Raw genomic sequence first — 18,422 nt, 5'->3', positions numbered from 1 at the left:
TGATGAGCGTTTATGGGGAGTACGATTCGGTGAAAGAGATAGACTCGAAAGCAAGACTCATAAAGATGAGCTCGAGCTTGGCACGCTGTGACAATAATCCAATGATTGGGATGCACAGAGCCACGATCAATATGTTTTGGTAAATATAGATGGTTAGTTTCTTGGAAGCTAAAGCGAAGGTGGGCTATATATAACTAACATGAAATATCTTGTTGACCCGCTTTGGTGGACCTTCTCATGGAAAAGATCAAGTGTGTGATCAATTATTTGAAGAAGCAGTTGAATTTGGCGGACTTTAGAGATGAAGATTATGGTTATGCTAAGGGATGTTTATGCAGACGGTTGGAGGCTACTGTGGTAGTTTCCATTTGTTGATCGAGTAGTTATGGGTGTCATTCCTCACAGATATGGTGCGAAAGTTGGAGTTAGTGCCCTAAGTGGAATGAAACATTAACCCAGACAGAGTTGGGATCGTAGTACGAAGCAACTTCGAACAGGAGGGAAAGGCTCAAAAAGCGCATAATGGTTATAACTAAGTTCCACGGTATCATATGGACAACGTTTGTATATGGTCCAATTGTGTTGGAATGCAGTACAACTGAATGGTGTCAATCAATGTGGAATTGTGAGCATAAAGGAATAAGGTGTATCTCAAGATGTTGTATGACGAGTTATCGTATGATAATGGTTGGTGAGATGGTCTGGAATTTTTCGTTGAGGTGGAGATTGTACAATCACCATTAGGTTAGGTTGTTGAGTCGTGAGTTAATGACGCTCAAGTTTGGTTTGCTCTATTCTGGTGAAGTTCTACAGAAAAATTTGGGTGAACGAAGTTTGGTTTGCTTCCTTGCAGAAAGGATCCGTGCATAACATTTGGTGCAATCGATTTTCATAAGTTTGAGGTGTAACAAGTTGATTGTCTCATTCATAAATGCATGATCCAAGGTGAGGAATAACATGGAAACGTTGGTTTTCCTAGTTTAGATCAATTTCCATATTAAGATAGGTTTCCTAACTAATCATGGTCTCTTAGTTGTGATGGTTTCCTAATCCAAGGAGGATAATGCTTGAGAATCAAGTTTGTGACTACTAATATAAGGAGGTCTAGGATATGTGTTTAGTCTCCTCAATGGAATTCTCAATGGAGATTTGAGGAATTCATCCCATCTCTTGGAATGGTATATGAGAAACCATATAATGATGGAAGGAGTCGATGCTTCATTAGGGTGCTTATGGAATGCTTATCGATGTTGAAAGATATTTCGTCATGGAGTATTCATATGGACATGTTGGTAAGACATCGTGTTTGAGGAGAAGATCATCTTGGTGGTGCTGGAGTAAGTAATTGGTGTTGAGCAGAAGGCGTTTGTGATCCCCCAATCTAATCACTTGCTTAGATAATAGGATTACAACCTAATTCAAACATCAAATCTAGATTATCGATTTTAAGAATCAAAATTACATAAGCTATTCCCAAGACATACCCATACACTTTGATATCGTACAAATGAAAATTTCCCGAATGATATGAATATAATAATATGTTGTTTACATAGAAATAATGCATATACAAAAGATAAATAAACATCTTCAGTTCGCCAAAACTTTACGCTACGAAAACAAATATCTTCACGCGCACCTTTTCTTCTGAATACTGAAACTGAAGTGGGAACGAGTGAGCACATCATCCCAAAAGGAGTTCCCAATGGAAATAAATAACTCTCATGTAATCACTAACATGCTTCATAATTCTAAAGAACAATAATTGAACAATAAACATGCACAACATGCGTAAGAATATTTAACGCATTTCCCGTGCAACATAAATTAGAATATACAATAAAAGTAATAATATTACACCTCTCGTGCTATGTAGATGTATTGCACTTCCCGTGTGTTTGAGGGTGAAAACAGTTTCTGCTGGTTTCGGTAATTTCGTGTGATGTGGGCGAGAAGAAAGTCTAAACCCTAAACAATGTACTGCAAGGGAGTACTTTAGATTCGAGAGATCAATCTGTACAAGTCCGGCCTAAACCAAGAAATGGTCGTTCCAGACTTGCTTCAGTCACAAAGTGGAGGAGAAGGGTTGGTTTTGGGGAGGGAAGCGAAGAGAGTGTTGAGACCAGGATAGTTGATTCTGGAAGAGTAGTGGTTTGACGACTTGTATCAGAAAGTGGAAAGATAACAGATGGAAAGCTAGCAAATGTTTTCAGAGTGTTGTATGCTCCTGACCAGAACTTGTTGTTCGGTGGAAATAGGTAAGACCTATGTATACAAGTCGAAGTGAAACGTACTCTGGTCTCGTAAGAAATGGAAACGGATGAGTAAATGGGAGGAGGTGGTAACCGGTAACGCCTAGAATTGATGTTCCATAATGAAGGAAAGTGTTTCACCATTACTCCCTATATTTACTAACTGCCTCATCCTTATGATACTGTCTTGTAACGGGCGTAATGTACGCCGCACGCTGTAAACCGCCAAACCGATACCCCAGTGAGCATCCCCCAGTTTGTGACATGTGTTGATGTCTCGGGTTTTTTGTGTGGAAAACATGTAGCATGTTGCTGATATTTGGCAAGTTGATCTTGGGAGACTTGCCAGCTCGGTGGTGACCTTCGACGGTCGAGATTTTGCATCTTGAGAGGAAGGGTAGCCGTTGATTATTGCAACCCTTCGTTTGGTATCCAGCGTCATGAAAGCATGGCCGGAATGGCTTTAACATGGTTAGGCATGGCCAAGCTAGGATTTTGGCATAGTTTAGGCGCGGCCAAAATACTAGGGTTTTGGCATTTTTTGGGGGCGACCAAAATTTGGGCTTGGCGTCAGTCTAAAGCTGGCCATGCATTAGCTGGTAACCTTGGACGACTAAGATCTGCATCTTAGATGGAAAGGTGGCCGTCGATTGTTGCAACCCTTCGTTTTGGCAGCCAACGTCGTGAAGGAAAGGATGGCATGGTTTCGGCACAGTGGTGTGGTTGGCATGGTTGGCATGCCTTGTCGCGGAGATGTGGCTGGCACGGCATGCCATCGGCACATGTGGCATGGTTGGCATGCCTTGGCGTGGATATGTGGCTGGCACGACATGCCATTGGCACATGTGGAATGGTTGGCATGCCTTGGCGTGGATATGTGGCTGGCACGACATGCCATTGGCCCATGTGGCATGGTTGGCATGCCTTGGCGTGGAGATGTGGCTGGAACGGCATGCCATTGGCACATGTGGCATGGTTGGAATGCCTTGGCGTGGAGATGTGGCTGGCACGGCATGCCATTGGCACATGTGGCATGGTTGGCATGCCTTGGCGTGGAGGCGTGGCTGGCATGACATGTCATTGGCACGTGTGGCATGGTTGGCATGCCTTGGCGCGGAGAGGTTGCAAGGCATGCCATTGGAACATGTGGTGCGGCATGGTTAACATACCTTGGGTGGCGAACTTGGACGGTTGAGAGCTGCATCTCATATGGAAGGGTGGTCGTTGATTGTTGCAACCCTTCGTTTTGGCAGCCAGCGGCATGTAGCGGGGCCGACATGGCTTTGGCATGGAAACGTGGCCAAGCTAGGATTTTGGCATAGTTAGGCGCGGCCAAAAACTAGGGTTTGGCATTAGTTTTGGGCGCGGCCAAAATTTGGGCTTGGCGTTGGGCCAAAGGTTACCACGCGATAGCTGGCGACCTTGGACAGCTAAGATCTGCGTCTCAGATGGAAGGGTGGCTGTTGATCGTTGCAACCCTTCGTTTTGGCAGCCAGCGGCATGTAGCGGGGCCGGCATGGCTTTGGCATGGAAACATGGACAAGCTAGGATTTTGGCATAGTTAGGCGCGGCCAAAAACTAGGGTTTGGCATTAGTTTTGGGCGCGGCCAAAATTAGGGCTTGGCGTTGGGCCAAACGTTACCACGCATTAGCTGGCGACCTTGTACGGCTAAGATATGCATCTCAGATGGAAGGGTGGCCGTTGATTGTTGCAACCCTTCGTTTTGGCAGCCAGCGGCATATAGCGGGGCCGACATGGCTTTGGCATGGAATCGTGGCTGGCATGGTTTTCCATTGGCACGGTGGAGCGAATGGCATGGTTGGCATGCCTTGGCGCGGAGATGTGGCTGGCACGACATGCCATTGGCACATGTGGTGCGACTGGCATGGTTGGCATGCCTTGGCGCGGAGACGTGACTGGCATGGTTTACCATTGGCACGGTGGTGTGGCTGGCATGGTTTGCCATTGGCACGGTGGTGCGGCTGGCATGGTTGGCATGCCTTGGCGCGGTGGTGCGGCTGGCATGCCTTGGCGCGAAAGCGTGGCTGGCATGGTTGGCATGCCTTGGCGCGGAGATGTGGCTGGAACGGCATGCCATTGGCACGGTGGTGCGGCTGGCATGGTTGGCATTCCTTGGCGCGGAGACGTGGCTGGCATGGCTAGCCATTGGCGCGGTGGTGCGGCCGGCATGATTGGCATGCCTTGGCGCGGGGACGTGGCTGGCATGGTTTGTATTGGCACGGTGGTGCGGCTGGCATGGTTAACATGCCTTGGTGCGGAGACGTGGCTGGCATGGTTTGCCATTGGAACGGTGGTGCGGCTGGAATGGTTTTCCATTGGGACGGTGGTGCGGGTGACATGGTTGGCATGCCTTGGCGCGGAGATGTGGCTGGCACGGCATGCCATTGACACATGTAGCATGAGAATTAGGGTTTGGCATAGATGATGTCGGTCAATGCTAAGGGTTCTTCCGTGGAACATGACCCATGTATTAAAAAAAAGGGTACCCTGGTAATTCTTACGTAGGCATGCTGATTGATTCAATAAATGCGTTGATGGTCATAGTGACGTCATGTCAGATGTGCGGTTTTACGATTTTAACCCCAAGCTAAAAACCACCATCAACATTAAGTCCCCTGCTTAGCTCGGAACAAGAGCATTGTTGCGAGGTAAGCATAAGATGGTGACATACAAGGACAAAATCGAAAAGACTAGTCGTGAAAGAAATTGTGAAGAAGAGCTGGCTAACCTTTTTCGAGAAGTAAGGAGAGTTCGTGATTCTCGTGTTGGCGGCCTTGCATAAATTCTACTAGTGGTGTTGTTGGCCAGTCCGTGAAGCGGTGAGATGCCGATTGTCAGCTTGGCTTGGTCACGCGTCATCTTGGCTGGGTTAGAGAACGCGGAGGTGCTGGCTTAGCGAGTTGCTGGTGTTGCTCGGCTCGGAATTGGAGCCGTAGGTATTGTGCGGCTTTGAATGGTGCCGTCAGTGTAGTATTGGCTTGGAATGGAGCCGTTAGCGTAGACTTGGCGTTGGTTTGGGCTTGGGCTTGGGCGACGACTTAGTGTGGCAAGGAATTGTGCGGCACGGTGAGGCAAGGCATGGCGCGACACGATGAGGCAAGGCATGGACTGTTTGGCACGGTGGTGGATTTTCTTCGCGGGCCCAATTGTTTTTTTTACTTACTTAACTCAAATAGGAAGTCCTTTCCTTATTTAAACTCCAAAGTGTCACTCCTATAAAAGGGGCCGGTCTCTCCCTTTATTTCACACCTTTGTTCTTTCGTTTTGGATGTGTGGTAGCAATAAAGAAAGCAAGAGTATCCCAGGTATGTCTTCCAGCGTTTCCTCTTCAATTTGTTCTTCTTGTTTTCTTGTGTTGGTGCAAACCCTATCCGTAGGTGTACCTTTCATGAACTTGTAGAAATATTTTTCTTTTGTATTGGTATGAATCCCAGCCGTAGATATCCTTTCCGTGAATTTGTAGTAATATTTCGGCATGAGTACGATAGTAATGTTGGCCACCTTAATTATTACACAAATTAGGCATGCATGGGCAGGTAACTGCCACACATTCATTCCCCACGAAAACCTAGTTTCTAGGGTTTCCTCCCTTTCCTTGGTGTGGCCGTGTGTATAGTTTCCGCGGTGGAGCATGTTTTCTTGGTCGTACTTTCCGTTGCAAGGTACGGCTTCGCAAGGAGTGTGCTTTCCGTGGCTTCGTAGGGTTTGGTACTCTCTATTTCTTCGGTTATGCATGTTATGACTTTGAAATCAAAACAAGTTGGTTCACGTCTAAAATGGATTCTCCATTGCTGACAAAATAGCTTTCATGCACCTTGTAGTAACTTCCTTTTGTTTTGTTTCTAGTGTAGTTACCTCGATAGCGAAAGCGTAAGAAACTTCGTTAGGATGTCATCCGAGAAAAGTCTTGTTGTACCAAAATTCGTTGGCAACTCCAAACCAAACACGAATGATGAATTCTTCACGATGTCTTCTGTCGCAGCTAGGAGAAATCATTCCAAGTATGTGTCGATTCTTCTGACCGGTTCAGAAGATGAAAGCAGGACCCGGTCGGTTCGACCAGAGGGTGTAATACGGTTCTGTCTCCACAGAGGAGAGTACTCTGCTTCGTCTATTGACTTTAAAATCAGTGTGAATCCATTGCGTTCTTTCGACAAATGGATGCGATTCATGATAAGCCACGACTGCGTACACTACACCAAATTCTCGGATTCGTATCAGAAATGAGCCGTTACTAAAACGGGTTGTAACAGCTCTTTCTTGTTGCAAAAGTGGGTGTTACGTTTTTCATAACGGCAAAGGGGCCGTTACGAATTTTGGTTGTAACGTCTCTACTAACACCTGATGGCCATTACTAAGTTGACACGTGGTAACAGCTGAAGGCGTTACAATGTTTTTTGTAACAACGCGGTCGTAACATCCTCAAGCCGTTACTACCTGGCACATTAATAACAGGCAAGAGCCGTTAATACGTGGTAGTTTGAAACAGCTTACACCGTTACGAATGTTTTCGTAACAACAAAAAAATTACTGCCAGTCAACCTTGACCAGGTCAAGGCTGACCGTCAGTTCATTTTCTGCCGGAAATAAATCGGAATTCTAAATTCAATACCCTGCATACATTCATCATCCACACTCGACAACAATTTCTTCAATCTATTCATATCAGATTTATATTACAAAAGAACTGAACAGATATAAATTACAAAGAACTGAAATTTCTCTAAGTACCAAACTTTTTGAAATTCTCGAAGTACCAAACCTTTTTCTTTTTTTTTTTCGTTAAGTATCAAAATTTCTAAGGGAATACATGGAAGGTTTCAAACTTCTAAGGGAACACAAAAACTTACTAACTGCCTACAAAACTTGAATAACCGCAACTTAAAAATATTGAAGCTGCTTTGTTCTCCACCCTTGCAGCTAAGCTTTATATCCTTTTCAGAAACTCGATATAGGCAATCCTGCAAAATACAACAGGCTGCATTATTATGACAAGTAAACTGGAAGAAATAATGTTCAAAATACGTAGCAAGTAAATGTAAACAAGAAATAATTACATAGGTGTAACACATCAATGTAAGCATCTTCAAGTGGAACAAGTACCACAGCTTCAAGTGGAACTGCAACCAACACATGTATAACATCTTCAACAAAAATTCAAATTCTAAATCGTTAACAACATAATTAGGTCAGGCCCAACAATCACATACCCGTATATTATACTAGAAAGGAGTTAATATTTCACAAATTAGCATCACAAACTAGTTACAGAAATGAGCTTATAAAAGGGGAATTAGTTACAGCTCATTTCTGTTTTTAATCTTCATTGCTTTGACATTCAGACTGCATATAGGGTTAAGTATAAATGTATTACCTTCAATATTCTATTCAGCTCCTTATCAAGTGCCAGCTTCAGGTCAGCAGGATGCAGTTTCTTTTTTTGGTAGTCGGTAATTAGATCTTCTAAGTTTTTGAAGGTCCTGAACAGAGAAGAAGTTGGATTAAATACAAATCAAAATCATTAGCAAGAGAAGCAGACTATCAACCCCATTGACTGCAGGCTAAAACAAATGAAATATGCAGGATTGAGTGATGTAATTTAGGATGACTCACTTATTCCCCCCATGTTCTTCGAAACGCTCTACTTCGAACTCCTGAAACCATGGGAATATGATGTGCTTTATGTACTCCAAACATGGATTTCCTTCCACAATTCCTTCTGTACAATGTGCCCTGTTTATTTTCATTTCCACTTGGTCCTGTTAACATTGATTTGGATCCATCAGATCATTGATTCAACATCAAACTATGTTCAATACAGTAGGAAAACAAAGAATGCAAATGTGAGAAGAAGAATTAAAGAACCACCGACTGTATACCTCTTCATCTTCAATAAAGATGGAGGATGAAGCATCACTTTAAGACGTCTTCTCCTTCCCTTCTTTCAAACCAGGTAGCATGTCTGCGAGGCAATGTATGTAAATAAATCATAATTCGTTTTAAAACACAAAAAAGTGTTCCAAGTAAGAAGGGAACATACGATGTGGCAAGATATAGGACTGTTCGTTTGCTGTGACAACATTATAGGCTTGTTCTTTCTTTTATAGAGTTTTTTCCTGTAATCCCTAGCAAACATACTCACTTTACGCTGATCCATTCCCAACTAGAAGATGTCAGCCTGTAAAACCAAGCAAAAAGAAGGAAAAAAACTTAAGCACAAAATTATCACATTAGCATCCAGTTATCCAAGCCTGATCATATGGCAGTCAAAGCACATTTCAGATTGCATCAAAATACAATACAGTTCAGTCGAGAATGTAAGAGAAAATACCTCTAATAGAAAAATATCATAGTGCTCAGAGTTCAAATAAACGGAAGATAATGAAATACATAGAAAGGAAGAGCTACCAGGAACTTTTGACGTAATAACTCCAAACTGTCTGATCTATAGGTGGTTGAGTTGCAGATTGAAGCTGCGGTTACTTGGACAAAATCTTCTCCGTCAAAGCTTTTTCATCATAACTGCAAGGTAAGAAAACAAAAAGGAATTTAAGATTTTTGTAAGGTAAATTAGATAACAAGATTTTTCAAAGCTTTCTAATATATATTACTTCGATCTTGGAGAATATTTATTCTAAATAAAGAAACATATTGCTTAACTCAAAAACGGACAATAGAGAAAGGGTGATTGGTGAAAAAGCTTAAGCCAGGCACCTTGAATCTTCTCCTCGAGCTCCTTTTTCATTGCTTGCTCTTCGTGGATTTGATTCAAGACTAATAAAAGAGCTTTCAACAAATATTTACAGTATTTAAGTCTCACTTATGCCTCCATCTTCAGTCCCTGGCTCTTCATATCCTGCGCAATGATGGAACTCATAAATTGAAGAAGGTCAAGTGACAACTTTAATAAAGCCAACAACAAGTAAAAAAATATCAACCTTAGACACTTTGCACAAACACAAGCACGGTTTACAATTACAACTTCTACGACAAAATAGGCAAGACTCTGCAATCACTTCAGTTGTATGTCGAGGATACCTGTGCACCATGAAAAAACAACACAAAAACATGAATTAGTTCATATCAGATCACCAAAGAAAGACAAGTTAGCTTAAACATAAGGCTTTACGAGCCAAGATATGGTGGTAATAGACAAAACAATCAGACCATGTACTGCAACTAAAACTGGATCACTTTCTGAGCCTTTAAATTCTATTAGCTATTTGTAACCCATTTATGCTAAGGGAAAAACCAATAGTGCTGGAGATAAGGGTTCGATTACACCAATTTTAATGCACCATATTGAAAAACAGGTTAAAAGCTGAACTACATCATGATTCTTTCACATCCTACAATACAGGGCAATTGCCCCTCTCTAGACAAAATCCATAGTTCATACATCAGATTTAACAAGTTAAGGGCCCTAAAGTAAACCAACCGAAGATTAAGAGCTAAAAAACAATCAATATTAAAACAAAAGAGCTAAATTGATTCAAGAGAGATGTTTTAAGGCTACCAGATTTCATGTCAACTCTATCAACAGTCCCATACTTAGAGAAGAGGCGTTCAAGATCAGATTGACGTGTCTCGTAATCAAAACTCCCACAAAATACTGGCCTCATTATCATCATCAATCTTCTACTTCCTTCAAATACCTTCAGAGAAATTCTGCAAAAGAAAAACAAGCACATGAACAGAAAATTAAAACCCAGAAAAAATCAATCAAATCAAATATAAACCCTAATTGGATTTGTGTATTGGATGAACCCTAAATCAAAGAAAATTAAAATTACAAAATATGCCTCTCCTATGATGATTTTGATTCTCATCTTTAACACGAAAACACTTAAAGAAAAAACTCATAATGGTTCACCCGATTCAAGGATGAACCCTAAATCAAACTCATTACATGTGGCCGCTTCTAAATCTTGAGCTAATCTAATCTAAGCTAAGGATTGATTTGATTTTTGAAACCCTAGCTTTCTCCTGACGAGATTTTGCAGAAAAATGAAAGCTCCACCACTCTCCCTTGAAAATTGAAAACAAATGAAACCCTAAAAATCGAAAAACAGATTAAAAAAACACTTACAAGGGTTTCATCGATTCATTACGATTCGATTATTGAAGATTGAAAAACACTTACTATGGTTCGATGATTGAATAGATTTAAGAGATTTCACTAGGGTTTCATCTGCTGGGAGGAAGAGAAGAGAAGACGGGCAGAAGAGAGAAAAAAGAAATGAAACTCGATCTCATTTCATTAGGGTTATATTCTCAAACTAACGCATGTGAATGGCACACTCTTGGGAGGAAATATCCCTAGTATAACTCATCTTGGGCGGAAACATAATATCACGCATGTGAATGGCACACGCACAAACTCCAAGTGTTACGCCACAAGTGTGACTGGCACGTCTAAAAAAATTTCGTAACGGCTGGTCTCTGTTACGAATTTTTGAAAAATTAGTAACGCCTGTAGCCTCTTACGATTTCTTTTGTAACGGCCCGTAAGCCATTACGAATTGCTGTTACTAATCCTGGAATTTGGTGTAATGGTAAGAGCTAGCTTGACTGGGGCGCAAATCATTGATGCTGTCGTGGCCTCTGCAGCGCTTCAAGTTAGGAAAGATATCCCGGGTATGGTTGCTTTTATCTCCAGGTGGTGTCCAGGCACTCACACGGCCGTATGTAGGTGGGGCAAAATGATTATCTCCTTAGAAAGTGTCGCCGTTTTTCTGAATCCTCCCATAACAGGAAACCTCGATATCAAGTTATCAGAAGATGAAGAAGAGAACACACCGCTCTGGTTGCGAAGTCGAAAGGGTTCGTTCGGAAAGAATATGAGACGAGGTGTTTCTACAGCTGGTGGGTGTCTCAATGGTTTCCCGATGAGTTAGAGCCGGATCAAAAGAATAGTACACTTCATGTCGCGACATTCTTGGACTTTTGGTTATCCAGAGATATTTTTGACGATGGCTCTGGTAGGAAGGAGATAAGACCGGAACTTATCAAGCTTGCCATAAAATTAGCGAAAGGCGTCGTTCTCCCCATTGGCGGCTTGTTTCTTGGTTCTCTGTACACACACTTGGATCATATGGTTGCAGACATGCGCGCTTCAAATGGATACATGAAAGTGGACTCGTATGTCCATGCTGCTTTCCTCCAGGCATGGTTATAGGAGCATTTCGAGAGATACGCTCCTAAACCGTTGGCTTCACTTCCCGAGGCTTGCGGCGGTTCAAGGATACTTCGCTGGTCGAATAGGCGTCCAAGAGCCGGTTCAAACCTGGTTGATTTTCTCGAAAATTCGTACGCGGTCAACTTTCGACCGTGGGCCCCGGTGTGTGCATCCATAGTTCAGGTTAACACTTTTGATTCTGCTCCGAACATGTTTTTGCTTTCTGACGAAAGGAATATGAGTGTTGAAGAGGTTGTATTCATGCGAAGTTGTGTGCCTAGTTATATAGCGTCTTTCTTTCGAGGATCGTTCTAGGTAGTCTCCTACAATGTTGATCGGGCAGATCGACATATGGGCTTTGACCAAGGAGTCCCTCTTGCTCGTCATCCAGTTGCTTCAGAGAATCCGTTGTCCACCGTTCCCGACGCCAGTCCATTGCGCCGGGTAAGAGTCTCCATTTATTGCCCTTGGAAAGAAACCCGTCGACGACTTCCAAGTATAATGCGTTCTGGCAGGATGAGTTCCTTGCTATCCAAGGTTTCGTGAATAATACAGTGGAGAATACCCGCGGTAAACCCTCCCCTGAGGTTTTGGCAAAGCACCCGCTGTTGAGGGGTCCTTCTTCAACTAAGCGAAAGTCTCCTAGTCGGGATGCGGGCATTCCCCAAGCGAAGGAACGAAGGTCAAAGAACCGTGAAGGTGGATTTCGGTCAGGTCCGGCGGCTCTCGTGACTTTCAGCTCTTCCAATATTCGAGTATGCGTCATCTTCTCCCCGGCTTAGCTGGATTGTGTAAATCTTCATTTCATTTCTGGATTTCCGTCTTGGCGCTTTGTTCAGGGTCTCAGCAGTGTGAACGCCTTTACCGAACTTGCGCGTCGTCAGAAAGCGGCACCTCTTGAGGCGGAGGGTGGCAATGCTGAACTTGGACGTCGTCATAAGGTGGCACTTCTTGAGGCAGGGGGTTGCAATGCTGAACCTTCCAACGGTGAAGAGGAGTCCGAAAAGTAGGAAAGCTCTGAATCTGAATCTCGTGATGACGAGAATAGCTCTTCCGACAGCAATGTTGAGTCTTCTTCTGAAAGCGGATCAGTGATTCTTCTGCGCATCTTTCTTTCTTCCTCTTCCCCTTTCTTTTTTGAAAGTGTCTAACTCGTGATATTACAGGAAGTATCCGCTTCTGGAGATGGCCTTGAAGTGGAGGCTCGTGGAGATACAGTTCTACCTCTAACCGCGGAAGCTACATCTGGCAATCTGGAAATGGAGGTTGATCAAGCTGAAAGTGTTGTTGCGACTCAAATAACATAGAGCATTCCCGTGTCTGTAGGCACAATTGTAGTTGGGAATCCTTTGCTGGTCACTGGTTCAGTTGCTGGCGCCACTTTTGCTCCTCCATACTTGGTTCCTTATCCGGATCATGTGTTGATCGGGGGCTTCATCGTGCCAGCCAAATATGAAATGTTATATGCCAAGATATGGGAAAGGTGCGGACACATTGTCACAACCAAAAAAGTCACTAGTCAGTTTGCGCTATCCAAACGTGTGGATGAAGCTTTATCTTCGATTGATGATATGTGCAAAGTGACTGGCCGCACCGTTTATGAGGACATGATTACAAGTTGGAAGTTTCATCGTGACATGTGCATAGACCATGAGTTCAACATCTCCTGGTTTGTTGAAGGCTTTGCTGAGATTGAAAAGTTGAAATCCATAACGGTCGAAGGCCCTTCTGCAGATGAAATCACACGGCAGGAGGCGGAAATCGAAAGGTTGTCCAGGAAGCTGAATCTGAAAATGGGGGCTCTCGAAAGCGCGAGGGAGGATTTCTCCAAGAAGAGCAAGCCGTTACTGGATAGTTTTCCTTAAATGCACTCCTGTCTTCTGAACTTCTTTATTTAGGTTTTTTTTTTGAAAGGCAGACGAAACACTTGGTTTATGGTTTTGGTTTGAATTGATAGTTAACTGTTATCTATGAGGGTTTTGGATTACCCTTTTTGAATGAATTGTTTTAGAATAATGTTGTCTTGGTTACGATTGCAAGTGACGCAAACATCCCAGGAAAACCATAGAACCATGAGCGTTGCATGTCGGTAGAGAGCATGAGATGAGACATAACATGTCTATCGGTTTTATCATTCCTGTGAAAATTTGAAGTAGTAAACCATGTATTTTGTCTAGGCAGGACTTACTCGGGTTTTTCAGATCTCTTGACGAAAAATGAATCTTCCGGGTGTAAGTCCAAGTTTTGTGGGAAACGCTGCTGTGATTGTGGAAAATCCCCAGCCGTTCCTGAGTCACATGATAACCGAGTTGACGATCCCTGGGCGGATCGTTTGCTCCTATCATCTGGTAAGTCCCCAGTCATCCCTTGCCGTGTCATGACTGGTAATCGGGACGTCGGTAACTGAGTCGCCGATCCCTGAGTGGATCGTTTGCTTCTACCGCCTTGATGTCTGGGTCGAAGTATGAGATCGATAATTGAAAATTGATATTGTAACCGAGAGATTAATCTCCCACTGTGGTCGCCAATTGTTTGAGGGTGAAAACAATTTCTGCTGGTTCCGGTAATTTCGTGTGATGTGGGTGAGAAACAAGTCTAAACCCTAAACAATGTACCGCAAGGGAATACTTTAGATTCGAGAGATCAATCTGTACAAGTCCGGCCTAAACCAACAAATGGCCGTTCCAGACTTGCTTCGGTCACAAAGTGGAGGAAAAGGGTTGGCTTTGGGGAGGGAAGCGAAGAGAGTGTTGATACCAGGATAGTTGATTCTGGAAGAGTAGTGGTTTGACGACTTGTATCAGAAAGTGGAAAGATAACAGATGGAAAGATAGCAAATGTATTCTGAGTGTTGTATGCTCCTGACCAGAACTTGTTTTTCAGTGAAAATAGGTAAGACCTATTTATACAAGTCGAAGTGAAACGTACTCTGGTCTCGTAAGAAATGGAAACGGATGAGTAAATTGGAGGAGGTGGTAACCGGTAACGCCTGTAATTGATGTTCCATAATGAAGGAAAGCGTTTCACTATTACTCCCTGTATTTACTAATCGCCTCATCCTTATGACATTGTCTTGTAACGGGCGTAGTGTACGTCGCACGCTGTAAACCGCCAAACCAATACCCCAATGAGCATCCCCCAGTTTGTGACATGTGTTGAGGTCTCGGGTGTTTTTTTTTTGGAAAATATGTAGCATGTTGCTGCTATTTGTCAAGTTGATCTTGGGAAACTTGCCGGCTCGGTGGTGACCTTCGACGGTCGAGATTTTGCATCTTGAGAGGAAGGGTAGCCGTTGATTATTGCAACCCTTCGTTTGGTAGCCAGCTGCATGAAAGCATGGCCGATATGGTTTAACATGGTTAGGCATTGCCAAGTTAGGATTTTGGCATAGTTTAGGCGCGGCCAAAAAACTAGGGTTTTAACATTGTTTGGGCGCGACCAAAATTTAGGCTTGGCGTCGGTCTAAAGGTGGCCATGCGTTAGCTGGTAACCTTGGACGGCTAAGATCTGCATCTTATATGGAAAGGTAGCCGTCGATTGTTGCAACCCTTCGTTTTGGCAGCCAACGTCGTGAAGGAAAGGCTGGCATGGTTTCAGCACAGTGGTGTGGTTGGCATGGTTGGCATGCCTTTTCGCGGAGATTTGGCTGGCACGGCATGTCATTGGCACATGTGGCATGGTTTGCATGCCTTAGCATGTAGATGTGGCTGGAACGGCATGCCATTGGCACATGTGGCATGGTTGGCATGCCTTGGCGTGGAGATGTGGCTGGCACGGCATGCCATTGGCACATGTGGCATGGTTGGCATGCCTTGGCGTGGAGATGTATCTGGCACGGCATGACATTGGCACATGTGGCATGGTTGGCATGCCTTGGCGTGGAAATGTGGCTGGCACGGCATGCCATTAGCACATGTGGCATGGTTGGCATGCCTTGTCGTGGAGGTGTGGCTGGAACGACATGCCATTGGCACATGTGGCATGGTTGCCATGCCTTGGCGTGGAGGCGTGGCGTGAAGGTGTGGCTGGCACGGCATGTCATTGGCACATGTGGCATGGTTGGCATGCCTTGGCGCCGATAGGTTGCACGGCATGCCATTGGCACATGTGGTGCGACATGGTTACCATACCTTGGGTGGCGAACTTGGACGGTTGAGATCTGAATCTCAGATGGAAGGGTGGCCGTTTATTGTTGCAACCCTTCGTTTTGGCAGCCAACGGCATGTAGCGGGGCCGACATGGCTTTGGCATGGAAACGTGGCCAAGATAGGATTTTGGCATAGTTAGGAGCGGCCAAAAACTAGGTTTGGCATTAGTTTTGGGCACGGCCAAAATTAGGGCTTGGCGTTGGGCCAAAGGTTACCACGCGTTAGCTGGCGACCTTGGACGGCTAAGATCTGCGTCTCAGATGGAATGGTGGCCGTTAATCGTTGAAACCCTTAATTTTGGCATCCAGCAGCATGTGGCGGGGCCGGCATGGATTTGGCATGGAAACATGGCCAAGCTAGGATTTTGGCATAGTTAGGCGCGTCCAAAAACTAGGGTTTGGCATTAGTTTTGGGCGCAGCCAAAATTAGGGCTTGGCGTTGGGCCAAAGGTTACCACGCGTTAGCTGGCGACCCTGGATGGCTAAGATCTGCATCTCAGATGGAAGTGTGGACGTTGATTGTTGCAACCCTTCGTTTTGGCAGCCAGCGGCATATAGCGCGACCGACATGGCTTTGACATGAAATCGTGGCTGGCATGGTTTGTCATTGCCACGGTGGCGCGACTGGCATGGTTGTCATGCCTTAGCGCGGATATGTGTTTGGAACGGCATGCCATTGGCACATGTGGTGCGGCTGGCATGGTTGGCATGCCTTGGCGCGGAGACATGGCTGGCATGGTTTTCCATTGGCACGGTGGTGCGGCTGGCATGGTTGGCATGCCTTGGCGCCGTGGTGCGGCTGGCATGGATGGCATGCCTTAGCACGGAGGCGTGGATGGCATGGTTTTCCATTGGCACGATGGTGCAGCTGGCATGGTTGGCATGCCTTGGCACGGAGATGTGGCTGGCACGGCATGCCATTAGCACGGTGGTGCGGTTGGCATGGTTGGCATGCCTTGGCGCGGAGACGTGGCTGGCATGGCTTTCCATTGGCACGGTGGTGCATCCGGCATGGTTGGCATGCCTTGGCGCGGGGACGTGGCTGGCATTGTTGGCATGCCTTGGCGCGGGGACGTGGCTGGCATGGTTTGCCATTGGCACGGTAGTGCGGCTGGCATGGTTGGCATGCCTTGGCGCGGAGACGTGGCTGGCATGGTGGTGCGGCTGGCATGGTTGGCATGCCTTGGCACGGAGATGTGGCTGGCTCGGCATGCCATTGGCACATGTAACATGAGAATTAGGGTTTGGCATAGATGATGTCGGTCAATGCTAAGGGTTCTTCCGTGGAACATGACACATGTATAAAAAAAGGTACCCTGGTAATTCTTACGTAGGCATGCTGATTGATTCAATAAATACGCTAATGGTCATAGTGACATCATGTCAGATCTGCGGTTTTACGATTTTAACCCTAAGCTAAAAACCACCATCAACACCGTGCTACAACAATATTTGCACTCAAGATCAAATAGCTAAACAATCAAGTATAATATGCGAACGTGTACTTTCCCCATAAAATAAAATATAAATAACATCACACTTCCCATGTTAGATAGATATATTGCACATCCCGTGCTATAAGACTTAGCAAGGATTTGCTGGGAAACCACGGGTGCTCCTTGGGAAGAAATCACGCGACACACATTACACACACATCAAAGTAATCACAATCATTCACACAAAAAGTAATAATGCACACAAGCTTGTCCAAAAGTAACAAAAACCCGTCATGCTCGCAGATAGAAAGAAAGCTCAATGATTAAAAGAAGGTTACAGCGCTCCCACCTGATTTGGTGATAAATCACGCTTACTTCATGAATTCCTATCTGCAAGTCCATATAACCGTCCCTCATCCTCATCTGCATCTTGAACATGTAATTAAAATCTGAATCCACATCACATTGATACATAAATGGTCTTTCAGAACTCAGTCGATATCCTTTGCTCTATCTCAATATGCTTTCTAGCCTTCCATAATCTCCTTCTTTATTAAGGTTCCGTTGATATTTCTCTGTTCGAATTGTTCAACAAAGGATAGGAATAGTGGAATGGTAGAGGGGCACATACCGCAAACTCACGATAATGTTGTTGGAAAGTTAACACCGGTAATCAGTCAAAAAATGGTCAATGGTCAAACTAACAGTCAACGACTACGTCAAGGTCAAATTCAAATATCAAGTCTTGGTCAAAGGTCAACTGGGTGAAATCGAGTCAGAGGTCCAACTCAGGTCAAGACAAGAAACTCGGTGAGTCAGCACTGAGTTAACTCAGGCAGCTCAGCTGACTCAAGTGAGTTAGATGAGTTACAGCTGAATGGGCTGACTAATCCTACACCACAACACATGCCACATTTCTTATTTGTACTACAGTTCTTCATTCTGCTACATAACTGCGCCTAAACTCCCATTACTCATGCTAATATCTTCTTGATAATCAGCTGCATCAAGCCTCCTTCAACAGTATTAACATAACCATTATATCCACCTGATACTCCATGAACTGCCCATTGCTCAGGCCATATTCTTCTTTTTCTTTTGTTTTATTTTTATTTTAATATAAGTTTACACCTCAGTTAATTATACTCTAAATACATCGACCTAAGTATTATCTATAGGTGAGCTATAAGAAAGGTCAGATATGTTTGGGTTGGGATGGTAGCATGACCAAAATAAATGGTCAAACCCGGAGTCTATCTGGATTGACCAGAGTCAAACTTCGATAAAATATTTTTCGCCTGTCATATTTTTCTAGTTCGATATCCGATTTATGCATTCAAGTAATCCATTTCGCATAACTTTTTGAGGTCTAACTATTGGTACTGAT

The 18,422-nt window shown here is 44.3% G+C and overlaps 1 pseudogene; it reads right to left on the bottom strand.

Annotated features, from left to right (window-relative positions):
- Positions 1-7,043: 7,043 nt before the first annotated feature.
- Positions 7,044-8,234, bottom strand: LOC113336622 (annotated as a pseudogene).
- Positions 8,235-18,422: the final 10,188 nt, after the last annotated feature.

Source organism: Papaver somniferum, unplaced genomic scaffold, assembly GCF_003573695.1.
Source record: "Papaver somniferum cultivar HN1 unplaced genomic scaffold, ASM357369v1 unplaced-scaffold_154, whole genome shotgun sequence".
Taxonomy (NCBI): domain Eukaryota; kingdom Viridiplantae; phylum Streptophyta; class Magnoliopsida; order Ranunculales; family Papaveraceae; genus Papaver; species Papaver somniferum.
This window is presented reverse-complemented; position numbering and strand designations above follow the sequence as displayed.